This window comes from Vombatus ursinus, unplaced genomic scaffold (genome assembly GCF_900497805.2).
Source record: "Vombatus ursinus unplaced genomic scaffold, bare-nosed wombat genome assembly UNPS02014798.1, whole genome shotgun sequence".
NCBI lineage: Eukaryota > Metazoa > Chordata > Mammalia > Diprotodontia > Vombatidae > Vombatus > Vombatus ursinus.
The window spans coordinates 24,567,898-24,575,292 of NW_020954576.1; positions in this window are offsets into that span (position 1 = coordinate 24,567,898).

A 7,395-nucleotide genomic window follows, 5' to 3' on the forward strand; every position below is an offset into this window, starting at 1 on the left:
CTTCTCCAGCTCATTTTACAGATGAGGAAACTGAGGCAAACAGAGTTAAGTGACTTGCCCAAGGTCACAGAGGCCAGATTTGAATTTAGGAAGATGAATCTTCCTGATTCCAGACTCGGCACTCTATCCACTTGGCACCAAGCTGTCCCCTTGCTGAAATGCGTATCCCTAAAATGTTAAAAGCAGTTTGCCACAGCGAATAAAATGCTAGACCTGGAGTCAGGAAAACTTGGGTTTAAATTCTGATGCAGATTCTTACTATCTATTCATTACTGAACCTTATCCATAAAATGGGAAAAATAATAGCACCGACCTCACAGGGTTGTTGTGAAAATCAAATGAAATAATGAATGAAAAGTGCTTTACAAACCTTTAAGGCAGTAAAACTTAAAACTGCACAGATTTTGTTGTCAGGTCTTCAAATAGGGCCCCATTGTCTAGTCGGAAAACAATGGAGGGGAAAGACCTCTGGTCTCAAGTCAAGAGACCTCAATTGGAATATCAACCATGCTACTAACTGGCTTATATGACTTTGGCCAAAACTATCCAAACCTCAGTTTCTTCATCATTAAAGGGAATTGGATAAGGTGGTCTACAAATTCTCTTCCAATGCTAGTATTCTGCAATGAATATTTGAAGTGCGCTGGTCCCACTTCTGTGATGGGGGTCGGGGGTGGGGGCAGGTGGTGGGATGGGGTGGCATGGGATGAAGCTGTCTTGGCATTTCTACTCAATTGTAGTAACTGATTCTCTGGAGACCATTTCAGGTAGTTGTATCCTTTCAAAGAAAAGCCCAACCTTTAAATAATTCCCCAGACATAATTAATCTGTAACAAACATGGTGGAGGATTGATAGAGCTGATAGCATCAGCTAAACAATACAACTAGGCCAGGCACTGGGTCATGACAATGAGATCTATTTCTTGGCCTTGTTCTGTCATTAGTTGAATAAAGTGTTTTTGCCTGAGGCCCCCCTTTTAAAAAAAAAAAGAGAAATAATAACTCAGTACCAAGTTAGCTTCTGAATCATACAAAGAATTGGATGAGTCCTTCTGGCAAAGTCAGGTTTGTAGTTTCTAGGTAATTGCCCCTTAACCGGCTCAAACTGAGCAAGTATCTATCATGTGTGTGCTTTGTGCAAATTATTAGAGAAGGAACATGAGAAATAAAATTTACAGTCCCTGTCTTCAAGAAGCATTTTCCAAGGGAAATATGGCATGTCCATAAATAAGTATAATGGATGTCAGACACACGTGCAGTCCGTTGGCCAGCAGCTGCAACTGTTGGAATTTTTGAAAAAGCCTGAGTTAGATCTGGTCATCCCTCTTTGCCTCAGTGTGCTTGGTAGAGATTGGTAACTACTGAAGAAAGTGGAGCTCGTGACCTTGGGAATTCGAAAGACCCAGAGGGCTCTTCTATACCCTGTCCATCCTAGCATTTATTTCCCAGTCAGTGCAGCTTCAATGCCCAGAGGAGCAAGGAGCGACTTTGGAGAATGACCTTTGAAAACTCAGCCCAGTGGTAGTTGAGAAGAAGCTTCATCTGACAGGCATGATACATCTGGGCTTGAGCTTGGTGGAACCAATGCTGTGTAGGAACTGAGCTAAGGTGTGAGCCTAATTGCCCTCTCCCCACCCAGAGACCAAAGTGGAGTAGGGGGGTCACCACAGTATTTAGGGAAAGTTTTTCTATGTTCTTGCTGTATCTTTGAAGTAAATATCTTTTTTTGTAAGAGCTCATCTGAGGGTAAGTGGTTAAATGGAAGTGGGGGTGCTAACCACTACCTCCCCCCAACAAATAACGGAAACAAAAGTAGTCAGGGCTCAAGACAATGGCAGAGAAAAGAGACCCCCACAACCACCCTCAGGGTACCGAGAACCGTGAGGGAGAGATGTAATAGGCCTGGCTCTGAGGGAGCAGGGCTAGGGCAGACATGCTATATAAATTTAATACAGGATAAGGAGAGATAGAGGCAAAGGAGAGATCAAAGCAAGGTATTCCAGGAATATTTGTGGAGAGAGAGAGTGAGAAAGACAGAGAGAGAGACAGACAGACAGAGAGACAGACAGACAGAGACAGAGAGAGACAGAAAGAGAGAAGACTTTCAGCAGAGGAGGTGGGTGATCAAAGACTTCCCAGAGAAGGTGGAACCAATGAACCTTAAAAATAGAGAAGGAATCTGTGTCATACCTCCTTACTGCCTTGTGAATTCCTTAAGGCTAGGTACTGTGACTTATCTAAACTGTATATTTTAATATGAATGGGTGGGATTCAAAGGTCAGAACACAAATTAATAACCTTGTGGAAGAAATATTCAAAACCTCTAGTATTTGACTTAGAATCAGGAATACCTGAGTTCAAATCTAGCCACAGATACTTACTATCTCCTGAGTTCAAATCTAGCCACAGATACTTACTGTGTGACTTTGGGCAAGTCATTTAACCTCTGCCTGCCTCAGCTTCCTGAGCTGTAAAATGAGAATAATAGTGCCTGCCTCTCAGGGCTGTTGTGAGGATAAAATAAGATAACATTTGTAAGGGTCTTTATAATTCTTAAAGCTATGTAAATGCTAGCTATGATGATGACGAAGAAGATGAGGATGATGATGATGATGATGATGATGAAAAAAACTGAGTTCTACCTGACACCCATAAAATTGGCAAAAAATAACAAAAGACAAAATTTGGTGCTCATATGGCATATTGATAAGTTGCTGGTAGAGCAATTAATTGGTTCAGTGTTTCTGGAAAGTCATATGGAATTACCAAGAAAAAATTACAAAAATGTTCATGCTCTTTGCCACCACTGTATATATAGCCAAAGGAAAGGGAGAAAACCTTTCTGTACAAAATAATTCCTAGCAGCATTATTTGAAACAGGAGGGGAAAGCCCCTGGAAACAAATGTCAGGTCCATGATTGGAAAATGGCTTAACAAATGATGGTACATGCACGTAATACAATATTGCTGTACTATAAGAAAGGATGAATATAAAAAATTCAAAGAAATGTAGAAAGACATGACATGAAGCAAGGTTAAGAAAGCAGAACAAAGAAAACAATATATACACCAAGCACAACCATGTCATTAAAAGCAACATCATTAACACCAACACTTCTCTGTCAAATGATCAGGAAAGATGAGACACTGTAGGTCTTAGAGAAAAGTGTGCTGTACTTGGAGTCAAGAGACAACAATCTTGTCTCAGATATTTACAAGCCATGTGATGTTGGCCAAATTGTTTAACCTTTCTGAGCCTCAATTTCCACATCTGCAAATTGTGTATAATAATGCTTATAGTACCTAAAACAAAGGTTGTTATGAGGAACCTAGGAGTAACCTAAAAGTGTTATAGAAATCTGAGTTATTATTATTTTAAGATGGCCAAAAAGAGCCATAAAAAAACCAAATGGGATTTATTCCAATATTCTAATGGATGTGTGATCTCCCTGATGTGATTATTCCCTCCAATGATGCATATTATGACCTATCCATGCCTTGCCATCTTGTTCAATTTTCACCATGTCCTTGAAGAAATTTGTCGCAGGGAACCTGTCCAGCATACTAGGATATTTTCTCAAGTTCTCCTACCATTGAATGGGTACCAGCAGAACATGAGCACTCTTATCAGTTAGCCCTCCCTCTTGCTACATTCCCCCACCCATCATTTTCAAGCGTATATTTTTTTATGCCATCCTATACACTACTTCTTCAAAATGCCTTATTTGTAAAGTATTGTAGCCTTTCTGTGCCTGCACTAAATGTCTCTCCATTGCCCTGAAAGTGCTTTGTTCTACTGAATCAGTTTTTTAAAACACCAAACAACATGCAAACTAGAAGTCTGTATTTCCTACATCTTTCAGTCAATTGTATGATGGTAAGGTTGTAGTTTACTGTAGAGTATCATTTGAATGCCTGCCTTTTTCCTTCTAATATTCTCATTGAGGAAGTCTCCCTATATGTGCATAGATTTTTCTAATAAAAATGCATATAAGATAAGAAAAGTATATATGTGACTTGGTAGGTATTGGCGTGCTTTTGGTCACCTTTTTAAGGTAATAACATGGCATGAGATTTTTTTTTTGTTTCCTTTAGTGTGTTCTCCTAATACCTTGATAATAATGTTTTAAATACCTTCAAAATTATCTTTTTTCCACCATGGAACCCCTTCATATACATTGGGTCTAGTCTAGTTGCTTTTCCCTTCTTTTTCTTTTCTTCAATACCGTTTCCACTTCCTATATAATACATATGGGACTGTGATGTTAGAGTCTGAATATGGTGACTCCATTGTCCTTGATGGTGAAAGGAGTGTGTTACAAAGAAAAATCATTGCAGATCTTTTTCACATATTTATTGTCCTTCCAGTTTCAGCTTTAAATATTTTTGGGATGACTGTGCTTAACTGGGAATCTCACAAAGTCTTTTTTAAGTTGATTTTTCCCTTTTCTGCCTCTCACTATTTTATGAGGTAATACTGTTCATAATTTTCTACCATTATTCCTTTACAAATTTACAAGCAAATTTATACTCTAAAAAGGTATTGCATTTGACTGCTGTCTCATTCTACTTGGCAAATAAGTCAAGTGTTTGCTAAGTAAGGTGATTTTTAGGCCCTTTTGGTCTCCTTGCTATGGAAATTGATTTATGTGAGTTAACCTTCTATATAAAATTATCATTTATGTCTTTTCCTCCATCCATTTCCCATTTTTCTTTGTTAATTTTTAAATAGGGCAGTTTGGAATTTTTTTATTACATACCTTATTTTTTTCTCATTTTTATTTTTTCTCTTACCTTCAAATTAATTCTTACCCTTGTTCTAACAAGTCATTGGTCTGATCATATACAGATAACTGTTTCAGAAATGAATGTTATATCCATGAGTCATTTCTAATCCATTAAAACAGAATCAATTTCTTTTAGAGTAGATATATAAAGCTTTTGCATTGGGTTTAGCAGTTGGCAAATAATAGATGTTCTTAGTCATTTACAATCTATAGTTCTGAAAAAAATTTCTTGTCTTTTGTTTTTTTTTTTTTACAAATTAAATTACTTAAGAAAAGGTTTTTTTAATTAACTAAAAAATTTGTATCTTCCTCAGTTCTTTTTACATAATGAGTGCTTAATATATGTTTGTTGAGTTGGATGGAATTGAACTGAAGCCAGGACTCTCACTAGGTTTTCATCCATGCTTCACAATCATTTGGGCATCATTTATATAAGCCTATATTTGGGATATGTTGGTTTTTCCATTTATCTGTCTCTGTCTGTCTGTGCTTTCCCCTACACACACACACACACACACACACACACACACACATACACACAGTGTACTTAAAGAAATTTGAGTTCTAGGTTCAGAGTTAGGAAGCATATTTTCTAGCCTCAGTTCTCCCACAACTTTGCTATGTGAACTTGGACAGACTACTAAATCTCTGTGCCTAAATTTCTCCATGCATATATAAATGGAGTAGAGCAATTTATTTTCTGAGGTAAAGTAGAACAGAACTTACCAGATCTATCAGCTATACCTAGCTCCTTTCAGTCTTATCTCTGGATTGTAAGGACCACAATTAGCATCAGAACTTCAAAAGGTAGTTGAAGGAAATTTTCTTACTCTAAGTTAAAGAGTAAATTGGATTCACAAAATGGCAGATGAAGGAGAAAAAAGACGTACTTAAATGGCCAAGGTCTTCTCTAACTGACTGACTGAGTCTGGGTGACTGGGGTCTAAACTCATAAAAGAGCTGAAATATCCTCTTAAGACTATGATACAAAAGACATGGATCTCCTACAGAAAGCTGAACTCAACAGAGAGATTTTAGTGGAGAGCAACTAATCAAAGATACCTCAACTTACAAGTAATGCTATTTTTCAGCCCAATGACATCACCAGATGACAACAATATATTTTCAAGTAAACAAGCAGCGGTGTTGGAGGTAAAGGTGTGTTCCAGATGTGATACTGTCCTAGGAGTTTGAGTTGCCCTGGCCACATCTCCTGCTGGTGATGTAAGTAATTTGTGGAAGTGTGTACCCTTATTTTATGTTGGGAAAAATTTTTCTTACTATGTATATTTCTCTGGTGTTTAATTAAATGTCTGTTAGTTTAAACTAATGTGTTCTCTGGTTGGCCTGGTAAAATTAAGTAATTGGGGACCAGGAGGTGGTGGGGAGGGAGGTATTTTGTGAGCTATGGTTTGGGGTTAATGCTACCCCACACCATGATTTGAACCTGGGGTAGTTTTGGTGGGGGACATTCATGTGAAGGGGCCTGGGGGGCTACATATAACAGGGATAACAACACCTGCCTTACCTACCTCATAGGTTGTGGAGATAGAAAGATATGGTTGGTGTGAAAGGAATGATTATTTTTGGTTTTTTGGATCCATCTGGCAATTACTTCTGGGATGTTTCCCTGCAGTCTTACATGTCTAAGGTCATCAGGGAAGCTTTGCCCTCTGAAAGAATTTATAGCATTTTTTATTGCCTGCCTCGTGATTACATTGTAATAGATCAAACTGTGGACACTAATAGGGCTGGATATTTTATGAATGTGTCATAATTAATCCCAACATTGCTTGCAAGGAGATCTGTAGGATGTGCCACTCAGGAAAATCATCAATGGCTGTGTAGAATGATGTTAAATAGCAAAATAATAATAATACCACCTCATATTTGTATAGCTGTCCTTTACACTGTCTAAAGGCCTTGTCCTTTGCTCCTAATCACCCTGAAAGATAGGTATAATTATTCTCCCTTACAGATGGAAAAACTAAGCAACAGCAATTTATTTCTGCACAGCTAATAATTATCAGTCAGGATTTGAACCCAGATCTCCTGAATCCTGGTCAGGCACTATTTACACTCTATTATCTGATGCATGCAGTGACAGAGATTAAGCTGAGGTCACTAAGTCTGTCCCCTTGCATCCAATTCCCATTAAGCTTTATCTTTCCAGGTCTCCTGTCCACCTGGGTTTAACTAGGAATTCTAGGTAAGCTCAGACCAAGGGAAGCAGTTAAAATAAATAAAGAAATGGTTTGGGGGCCATTTTCAAAGTTCTCCAGAACAGCCTTCAGCAAAAGAGCCCCTCTGGCAATACTAGAACAAAGGAAAGCACTTTCTCTTTAAGAGACCCTGGGTCTCCAGCTTTTCCCAAGAAAAGTCTTACTTGTTATACAAACAATTTAAAAATATTCTTAAATCTGGTGCAGCAGCAGCCACTGCCATAGACCCGCTTCTAAATAAAATGTGGAATGTGGTGAGAAAAGAGGACACAGGAACCCAGTGGAGGGCCTTGTGAGGCTCACAGACACCGAGGGGCAAGTAGGTGTCTAGGCTAAAGAAAACCAGGGATCCGGGAACTCCAACTCCTTGAGTAACTGTGGCCATC